Raw genomic sequence first — 10,000 nt, 5'->3', positions numbered from 1 at the left:
CTCCTCCTGCGGGGATGGGGAACCAGGGGCCTGGGGAACATTTTCAACACTTTGGGGCATTTTTAAACACTTTGCTCTTTTTCCCCCTCTCCCAACCAGGGGGCCTTGGGAGCCTCCTCCTGCGGGGATGGGGAACCAGGGGCCTGGGGAACATTTTCAACACTTTGGGGCATTTTTAAACACTTTGCTCTTTTTCCCCCTCTCCCAACCAGGGGGCCTGGGGAGCCTCCTCCTGCGGGGATGGGGAACCAGGGGCCTGGGGAACATTTTCAACACTTTGGGGCATTTTTAAACACTTTGCTCTTTTTCCCCCTCTCCCAACCAGGGGGCCTGGGGAGCCTCCTCCTGCGGGGATGGGGAACCAGGGGCCTGGGGAACATTTTCAACACTTTGGGGCATTTTTAAACACTTTGCTCTTTTTCCCCCTCTCCCAACCAGGGGGCCTTGGGAGCCTCCTCCTGCGGGGATGGGGAACCAGGGGCCTGGGGAACATTTTCAACACTTTGGGGCATTTTTAAACACTTTGCTCTTTTTCCCCCTCTCCCAACCAGGGGGCCTGGGGAGCCTCCTCCTGCGGGGATGGGGAACCAGGGGCCTGGGGAACATTTTCAACACTTTGGGGCATTTTTAAACACTTTGCTCTTTTTCCCCCTCTCCCAACCAGGGGGCCTGGGGAGCCTCCTCCTGCGGGGATGGGGAACCAGGGGCCTGGGGAACATTTTCAACACTTTGGGGCATTTTTAAACACTTTGCTCTTTTTCCCCCTCTCCCAACCAGGGGCCTGGGGAGCCTCCTCCTGCGGGCATGGAGAACCAGGGGGCCTGGGGAGCCTCCTCCTGCGGGGATGGGGAACCAGGGGCCTGGGGGGCCTCCTCCTGCGGGGATGGAGAACCAGGGGGCCTGGGGAGCCTCCTCCTGCGGGGATGGGGAACCAGGGGGCCTGGGGAGCCTCCTCCTGCGGGGATGGGGAACCAGGGGGCCTGGGGAGCCTCCTCCTGCGGGGATGGAGAACCAGGGGGCCTGGGGAGCCTCCTCCTGCGGTCATGGAGAACCAGGGGGCCTGGGGAGCCTCCTCCTGCGGGCATGGAGAACCAGGGGCCTGGGGAGCCTCCTCCTGCGGGGATGGAGAACCAGGGGGCCTGGGGAGCCTCCTCCTGCGGGCATGGAGAACCAGGGGGCCTGGGGAGCCTCCTCCTGCGGGCATGGAGAACCAGGGGGCCTGGGGAGCCTCCTCCTGCGGGGATGGGGAACCAGGGGCCTGGGGGGCCTCCTCCTGCGGGGATGGAGAACCAGGGGGCCTGGGGAGCCTCCTCCTGCGGGGATGGGGAACCAGGGGGCCTGGGGAGCCTCCTCCTGCGGGGATGGGGAACCAGGGGGCCTGGGGAGCCTCCTCCTGCGGGGATGGAGAACCAGGGGGCCTGGGGAGCCTCCTCCTGCGGTCATGGAGAACCAGGGGGCCTGGGGAGCCTCCTCCTGCGGGCATGGAGAACCAGGGGCCTGGGGAGCCTCCTCCTGCGGGGATGGAGAACCAGGGGGCCTGGGGAGCCTCCTCCTGCGGGCATGGAGAACCAGGGGGCCTGGGGAGCCTCCTCCTGCGGGCATGGAGAACCAGGGGGCCTGGGGAGCCTCCTCCTGCGGGGATGGGGAACCAGGGGCCTGGGGAGCCTCCTCCTGCGGGGATGGGGAACCAGGGGGCCTGGGGAGCCTCCTCCTGCGGGGATGGGGAACCAGGGGGCCTGGGGAGCCTCCTCCTGCGGGGATGGAGAACCAGGGGGCCTGGGGAGCCTCCTCCTGCGGTCATGGAGAACCAGGGGGCCTGGGGAGCCTCCTCCTGCGGGCATGGAGAACCAGGGGCCTGGGGAGCCTCCTCCTGCGGGGATGGAGAACCAGGGGGCCTGGGGAGCCTCCTCCTGCGGGCATGGAGAACCAGGGGGCCTGGGGAGCCTCCTCCTGCGGGCATGGAGAACCAGGGGGCCTGGGGAGCCTCCTCCTGCGGGGATGGGGAACCAGGGGCCTGGGGAGCCTCCTCCTGCGGGGATGGAGAACCAAGGGGCCTGGGGAGCCTCCTCCTGCGGGCATGGAGAACATGGGGGCCTGGGGAGCCTCCTCCTGCGGGGATGGAGAACCAGGGGGCCTGGGGAGCCTCCTCCTGCGGGCATGGAGAACCAGGGGGCCTGGGGAGCCTCCTCCTGCGGGGATGGGGAACCAGGGGGCCTGGGGAGCCTCCTCCTGCGGGGATGGAGAACCAGGGGGCCTGGGGAGCCTCCTCCTGCGGGCATGGAGAACCAGGGGGCCTGGGGAGCCTCCTCCTGCGGGGATGGAGAACCAGGGCGCCTGGGGAGCCTCCTCCTGCGGGGATGGAGAACCAGGGGCCTGGGGAGCCTCCTCCTGCGGGGATGGGGAACCAAGGGGCCTGGGGAGCCTCCTCCTGCGGGCATGGAGAACATGGGGGCCTGGGGAGCCTCCTCCTGCGGGGATGGAGAACCAGGGGGCCTGGGGAGCCTCCTCCTGCGGGGATGGGGAACCAGGGGGCCTGGGGAGCCTCCTCCTGCGGGGATGGAGAACCAGGGGGCCTGGGGAGCCTCCTCCTGCGGGCATGGAGAACCAGGGGGCCTGGGGAGCCTCCTCCTGCGGGGATGGAGAACCAGGGCGCCTGGGGAGCCTCCTCCTGCGGGGATGGGGAACCAGGGGGCCTGGGGAGCCTCCTCCTGCGGGGATGGGGAACCAGGGGGCCTGGGGAGCCTCCTCCTGCGGGGATGGAGAACCAGGGGGCCTGGGGAGCCTCCTCCTGCGGTCATGGAGAACCAGGGGGCCTGGGGAGCCTCCTCCTGCGGGCATGGAGAACCAGGGGCCTGGGGAGCCTCCTCCTGCGGGGATGGAGAACCAGGGGGCCTGGGGAGCCTCCTCCTGCGGGCATGGAGAACCAGGGGGCCTGGGGAGCCTCCTCCTGCGGGCATGGAGAACCAGGGGGCCTGGGGAGCCTCCTCCTGCGGGGATGGGGAACCAGGGGCCTGGGGAGCCTCCTCCTGCGGGGATGGAGAACCAAGGGGCCTGGGGAGCCTCCTCCTGCGGGCATGGAGAACATGGGGGCCTGGGGAGCCTCCTCCTGCGGGGATGGAGAACCAGGGGGCCTGGGGAGCCTCCTCCTGCGGGCATGGAGAACCAGGGGGCCTGGGGAGCCTCCTCCTGCGGGGATGGGGAACCAGGGGGCCTGGGGAGCCTCCTCCTGCGGGGATGGAGAACCAGGGGGCCTGGGGAGCCTCCTCCTGCGGGCATGGAGAACCAGGGGGCCTGGGGAGCCTCCTCCTGCGGGGATGGAGAACCAGGGCGCCTGGGGAGCCTCCTCCTGCGGGGATGGAGAACCAGGGGCCTGGGGAGCCTCCTCCTGCGGGGATGGAGAACCAAGGGGCCTGGGGAGCCTCCTCCTGCGGGCATGGAGAACATGGGGGCCTGGGGAGCCTCCTCCTGCGGGGATGGAGAACCAGGGGGCCTGGGGAGCCTCCTCCTGCGGGGATGGGGAACCAGGGGGCCTGGGGAGCCTCCTCCTGCGGTGATGGGGAACCATGGGGCCTGGGGAGCCTCCTCCTGCGGGGATGGAGAACCAGGGGGCCTGGGGAGCCTCCTCCTGCGGGGATGGAGAACCAGGGCGCCTGGGGAGCCTACTCCTGCGGGGATGGAGAACCAAGGGGCCTGGGGAGCCTCCTCCTGCGGGCATGGAGAACATGGGGGCCTGGGGAGCCTCCTCCTGCGGGGATGGAGAACCAGGGGGCCTGGGGAGCCTCCTCCTGCGGGGATGGAGAACCAGGGGGCCTGGGGAGCCTCCTCCTGCGGGCATGGAGAACCAGGGGGCCTGGGGAGCCTCCTCCTGCGGGGATGGGGAACCAGGGGCCTGGGGAGCCTCCTCCTGCGGGCATGGAGAACCAGGGGGCCTGGGGAGCCTCCTCCTGCGGGGATGGGGAACCAGGGGGCCTGGGGAGCCTCCTCCTGCACCAGGGGGCCTGGGGAGCCTCCTCCTGCGGGGATGGGGAACCAGGGGGCCTGGGGAGCCTCCTCCTGCGGTGATGGGGAACCATGGGGCCTGGGGAGCCTCCTCCTGCGGGGATGGGGAACCAGGGGGCCTGGGGAGCCTCCTCCTGCGGGGATGGGGAACCAGGGGCCTGGGGAGCCTCCTCCTGCACCAGGGGGCCTGGGGAGCCTCCTCCTGCGGGGATGGGGAACCAGGGGGCCTGGGGAGCCTCCTCCTGCGGGGATGGGGAACCAGGGGCCTGGGGAACATTTTCAACACTTTGGGGCATTTCACAAGCGCTTCCCTCGCTTACGGCCACACCACCCTGAATGAGCCCGATCTCGTCTGATCTCGGAAGCCAAGCAGGGTCGGGCCCAGTTAGTACTTGGATGGGAGACCGCCTGGGAATACTGGGTGCTGTAAGCATTTTTTTTTGCCATTATTTGTGGGTAGAAAAGTGAGAAAAGTGACCTAAAATAGAACCGGGACTAGGCGGCAGTTCCCCCCACCAGGCGGCGGCATTTGGGGCATTATTTGTGGGTCAGAAAGTGAGAAAAGTGACCTAAAATAGAACCGGGACTAGGCGGCAGTTCCCCCCACCAGGCGGCGGCATTTGGGGCATTATTTGTGGGTCAGAAAGTGAGAAAAGTGACCTAAAATAGAACCGGGACTAGGCGGCAGTTCCCCCACCAGGTGGCGGCATTTGGGGACCCGTAGTGTGGGCAGAAAACTCACCAAAGTGACTTAAAATAGAACCGGTGCAGGCGGCATGTTCCCCCACCAGATGGCGGCATTTGGGGACCCGTAGTGTGGGCAGAAAACTCACCAAAGTGACTTAAAATAGAACCGGTGCAGGCGGCATGTTCCCCCACCAGATGGCGGCATTTGGGGACCCGTAGTGTGGGTAGAAAACTCACCAAAGTGACTTAAAATAGAACCGGTGCAGGCGGCATGTTCCCCCACCAGATGGCGGCATTTGGGGACCCGTAGTGTGGGTAGAAAACTCACCAAAGTGACTTAAAATAGAACCGGTGCAGGCGGCATGTTCCCCCACCAGATGGCGGCATTTGGGGAGCCGTAGTGTGGGCAGAAAACTCACCAAAGTGACTTAAAATAGAACCGGTGCAGGCGGCATGTTCCCCCACCAGATGGCGGCATTTGGGGAGCCGTAGTGTGGGCAGAAAACTCACCAAAGTGACTTAAAATAGAACCGGTGCAGGCGGCATGTTCCCCCACCAGATGGCGGCATTTGGGGACCCGTAGTGTGGGCAGAAAACTCACCAAAGTGACTTAAAATAGAACCGGTGCAGGCGGCATGTTCCCCCACCAGATGGCGGCATTTGGGGAGCCGTAGTGTGGGCAGAAAACGCACCAAAGTGACTTAAAATAGAACCGGTGCAGGCGGCATGTTCCCCCACCAGATGGCGGCATTTGGGGACCCGTAGTGTGGGCAGAAAACTCACCAAAGTGACTTAAAATAGAACCGGTGCAGGCGGCATGTTCCCCCACCAGATGGCGGCATTTGGGGACCTGCAGTGTGGGTAGAAAACTCACCAAAGTGTCCTAAAATAGAACCGGGACCAGGGGGCCTCTTCCCCCACCAGGTGGCGGGCTTGGGGGGCTTGGTTTCCGGGTAGAAAACTCACCAAAGTGTCCTAAAATAGAACCGGGACCAGGGGGCATGCTCCCCCACCAGGCGGCGGGCTTGGGGGGCTTGGTTTGCGGGTAGAAAACTCACCAAAGTGTCCTAAAATAGAACCAGGACCAGGGGGCATGTTCCCCCACCAGGCGGCGGGCTTGGGGGGCTTGGTTTGCGGGTAGAAAACTCACCAAAGTGTCCTAAAATAGAACCGGGACCAGGGGGCCTCTTCCCCCACCAGGCGGCGGGCTTGGGGGGCTTGGTTTGCGGGTAGAAAACTCACCAAAGTGACCTAAAATAGAACCGGGCTAGGCGGCATGTTCCCCCACCAGGCGGCGGGCTTGGGGGGCTTGGTTTGCGGGTAGAAAACTCACCAAAGTGTCCTAAAATAGAACCGGGACCAGGGGGCATGTTCCCCCACCAGGCGGCGGGCTTGGGGGGCTTGGTTTGCGGGTAGAAAACTCACCAAAGTGTCCTAAAATAGAACCGGGACCAGGGGGCATCTTCCCCCACCAGGCGGCGGGCTTGGGGGGCTTGGTTTGCGGGTAGAAAACTCACCAAAGTGTCCTAAAATAGAACCGGGACCAGGGGGCATCTTCCCCCACCAGGCGGCGGGCTTGGGGGGCTTGGTTTGCGGGTAGAAAACTCACCAAAGTGTCCTAAAATAGAACCGGGACCAGGGGGCCTCTTCCCCCACCAGGCGGCGGGCTTGGGGGGCTTGGTTTGCGGGTAGAAAACTCACCAAAGTGACCTAAAATAGAACCGGGCCAGGCGGCATGCTCCCCCACCAGGCGGCGGGCTTGGGGGGCTTGGTTTGCGGGTAGAAAACTCACCAAAGTATCGGCAAAATAGAACCAGGGAAGGGGGGGATGTCGGTCACAAGGTGCCCGAGTCAGAGAACCAGGAAAACGGACATAAATCCAGAAAACCTCGGTGTCTGACTGCTCCTCAAAAAGTGGTCTTTTTGATGTCACGAGCGCAACCACCTAGAGGTTAATGGGGAGGGATGGTGTGAGCGCAAACGGATTTTTCCTAAGTGTGACTGCTCCTCAAAAAGTGGTCTTTTTGATGTCACGAGCGCAACCACCTAGAGGTTAATGGGGAGGGATGGTGTGAGCGCAAACGGATTTTTCCTAAGTGTGACTGCTCCTCAAAAAGTGGTCTTTTTGATGTCACGAGCGCAACCACCTAGAGGTTAATAGGGAGCGAGTACAACAGGGGAGGGAGTGAATGGGCTCGGACTGTGGCCGAGCCTGGTGCCTCAAAATCGGACAAGGTTGGACTGGAAGCCCGCTGAGAACTCTGGTTCTTTTGCCAGACGAAACGAATTTTTTCCGAGTGTGACTGCTCTGCAAAAAGTGGTCTTTTTGATGTCACGAGCGCAACCACCTAGAGGTTAATGGGGAGGGAGTGGAAAAAACGACAAAGTGTTGAGCTCCGGACCGGGATGGCGGGCGACTCGAGCGGTCATGCCCGACTTTGAGACACTTTGTCGCGGTCATGCGAGCGACCTCCACTGCTCCCCGGAGGTGCCCCGGACCGGGTTGGCGGGTGACTCGAGCGGTCCTGCCCGACTTTGAGACCCTTTGTCGCGGTCATGCGGGCGTCCTCCGCCGGTCCCCGGAGGTGCCCCGGACCGGGTTGGCGGGTGACTCGAGCGGTCATGCCCGACTTTGAGACACTTTGTCGCGGTCATGCGGGCGACCTCCGCCGGTCCCTGGAGGTGCCCCGGACCGGGTTGGCGGGTGACTCGAGCGGTCGTGCCCGACTTTGAGACACTTTGTCGCGGTCATGCGGGCGTCCTCCGCCGGTCCCTGGAGGTGCCCCGGACCGGGTTGGCGGGTGACTCGAGCGGTCGTGCCCGACTTTGAGACACTTTGTCGCGGTCATGCGGGCGTCCTCCGCCGGTCCCTGGAGGTGCCCCGGACCGGGTTGGCGGGTGACTCGAGCAGTCATGCCCGACTTTGAGACACTTTGTCGCGGTCATGCGGGCGTCCTCCGCCGGTCCCTGGAGGTGCCCCGGACCGGGTTGGCGGGTGACTCGAGCGGTCATGCCCGACTTTGAGACACTTTGTCGCGGTCATGCGGGCGTCCTCCGCCGGTCCCTGGAGGTGCCCCGGACCGGGTTGGCGGGTGACTCGAGCGGTCGTGCCCGACTTTGAGACACTTTGTCGCGGTCATGCGGGCGTCCTCCGCCGGTCCCTGGAGGTGCCCCGGACCGGGTTGGCGGGTGACTCGAGCGGTTGTGCCCGACTTTGAGACACTTTGTCGCGGTCATGCGGGCCTCCTCCGCCGGTCCCTGGAGGTGCCCCGGACCGGGTTGGCGGGTGACTCGAACGGTCATGACCGACTTTGAGACACTTTGTCGCGGTCATGCGGGCGTCCTCCGCCGGTCCCTGGAGGTGCCCCGGACCGGGTTGGCGGGTGACTCGAGCGGTCGTGCCCGACTTTGAGACACTTTGTCGCGGTCATGCGGGCGTCCTCCGCCGGTCCCTGGAGGTGCCCCGGACCGGGTTGGCGGGTGACTCGAGCGGTCCTGCCCGACTTTGAGACACTTTGTCGCGGTCATGCGGGCGTCCTCCGCCGGTCCCTGGAGGTGCCCCGGACCGGGTTGGCGGGTGACTCGAGCGGTCGTGCCCGACTTTGAGACACTTTGTCGCGGTCATGCGGGCGTCCTCCGCCGGTCCCTGGAGGTGCCCCGGACCGGGTTGGCGGGTGACTCGAGCGGTCGTGCCCGACTTTGAGACACTTTGTCGCGGTCATGCGGGCGTCCTCCGCCGGTCCCTGGAGGTGCCCCGGACCGGGTTGGCGGGTGACTCGAGCGGTCGTGCCCGACTTTGAGACACTTTGTCGCGGTCATGCGGGCGTCCTCCGCCGGTCCCTGGAGGTGCCCCGGACCGGGTTGGCGGGTGACTCGAGCGGTCATGCCCGACTTTGAGACACTTTGCCGCGGTCATGCGGGCGACCTCCGCCGGTCCCTGGAGGTGCCCCGGACCGGGTTGGCGGGTGACTCGAGCGGTCGTGCCCGACTTTGAGACACTTTGCCGCGGTCATGCGGGCGACCTCCGCCGGTCCCTGGATGGCGGGCTCCAGTGAGGTCGGCGGGGGAAGGCTCGGGCTGAGGCCGACTTCGGTGCCTCAAAGTCGGACAAGGTTGGATTGGAAGTCCGCTGTGTTGAGGACCAGTGGCATTCGGCGGTGGAACGCTCAGAACTTGGCCGACATCGGTGCCTCAACGTCGGACAAGGTTGGAGTGGATGACCGCTGATAACTCTGGTTCTTTTGCCAGACGAAAGAAATTTTTCCCGAGTGTGACTGCTCTGAAAAAAGTGGTCTTTTTGATGTCACGAGCGCAACCACCTAGAGGTTAATAGGGAGGCACCATAACAGGAGAGGGAGTGAAAAGGCTCGGACGGTGGCCGAGCCTGGTGCCTCAAAATCGGACAAGGTTGGAGTGGATGACCGCTGAAAACTCTGGTTCTTTTGCCAGACGAAAGAAATTTTTCCCGAGTGTGACTGCTCTGCAAAAAGTGGTCTTTTTGATGTCACGAGCGCAACCACCTAGAGGTTAATAGGGAGGCACCATAACAGGAGAGGGAGTGAAAAGGCTCGGAGGGTGGCCGAGCCTGGTGCCTCAAAATCGGACAAGGTTGGAGTGGATGACCGCTGAAAACTCTGGTTCTTTTGCCAGACGAAAGAAATTTTTTCCGAGTGTGACTGCTCTGCAAAAAGTGGTATTTTTGATGTCACGAGCGCAACCACCTAGAGGTTAATAGGGAGGCACCATAACAGGAGAGGGAGTGAAAAGGCTCGGAGGGTGGCCGAGCCTGGTGCCTCAAAATCGGACAAGGTTGGAGTGGATGACCGCTGAAAACTCTGGTTCTTTTGCCAGACGAAAGAAATTTTTCCCGAGTGTGACTGCTCTGAAAAAAGTGGTCTTTTTGATGTCACGAGCGCAACCACCTAGAGGTTAATAGGGAGGCACCATAACAGGAGAGGGAGTGAAAAGGCTCGGAGGGTGGCCGAGCCTGGTGCCTCAAAATCGGACAAGGTTGGAGTGGATGACCGCTGAACACTCTGGTTCTTTTGCCAGACGAAAGAAATTTTTTCCGAGTGTGACTGCTCTGCAAAAAGTGGTCTTTTTGATGTCACGAGCGCAACCACCTAGAGGTTAATAGGGAGGCACCATAACAGGAGAGGGAGTGAAAAGGCTCGGACGGTGGCCGAGCCTGGTGCCTCAAAATCGGACAAGGTTGGAGTGGATGACCGCTGAAAACTCTGGTTCTTTTGCCAGACGAAAGAAATTTTTTCCGAGTGTGACTGCTCTGCAAAAAGTGGTCTTTTTGATGTCACGA

At 63.4% G+C, this 10,000-nt stretch overlaps 1 non-coding gene across 1 annotated transcript; it reads left to right on the top strand.

Moving 5' to 3' along the window:
* The first annotated feature begins 4,313 nt into the window (after positions 1 to 4,313).
* Positions 4,314 to 4,432, top strand: LOC148058151 (5S ribosomal RNA). The gene has a single exon (XR_015710127.1). It is a non-coding gene; the product is annotated as a 5S ribosomal RNA (ribosomal RNA).
* Positions 4,433 to 10,000: the final 5,568 nt, after the last annotated feature.

This window comes from Callionymus lyra, unplaced genomic scaffold (genome assembly GCF_982586985.1).
Source record: "Callionymus lyra unplaced genomic scaffold, fCalLyr1.hap1.1 HAP1_SCAFFOLD_138, whole genome shotgun sequence".
Taxonomy (NCBI): domain Eukaryota; kingdom Metazoa; phylum Chordata; class Actinopteri; order Syngnathiformes; family Callionymidae; genus Callionymus; species Callionymus lyra.
The sequence above is the reverse complement of the archived record's forward strand: the minus strand, read 5'-3'. Positions and strand labels throughout refer to the sequence as shown.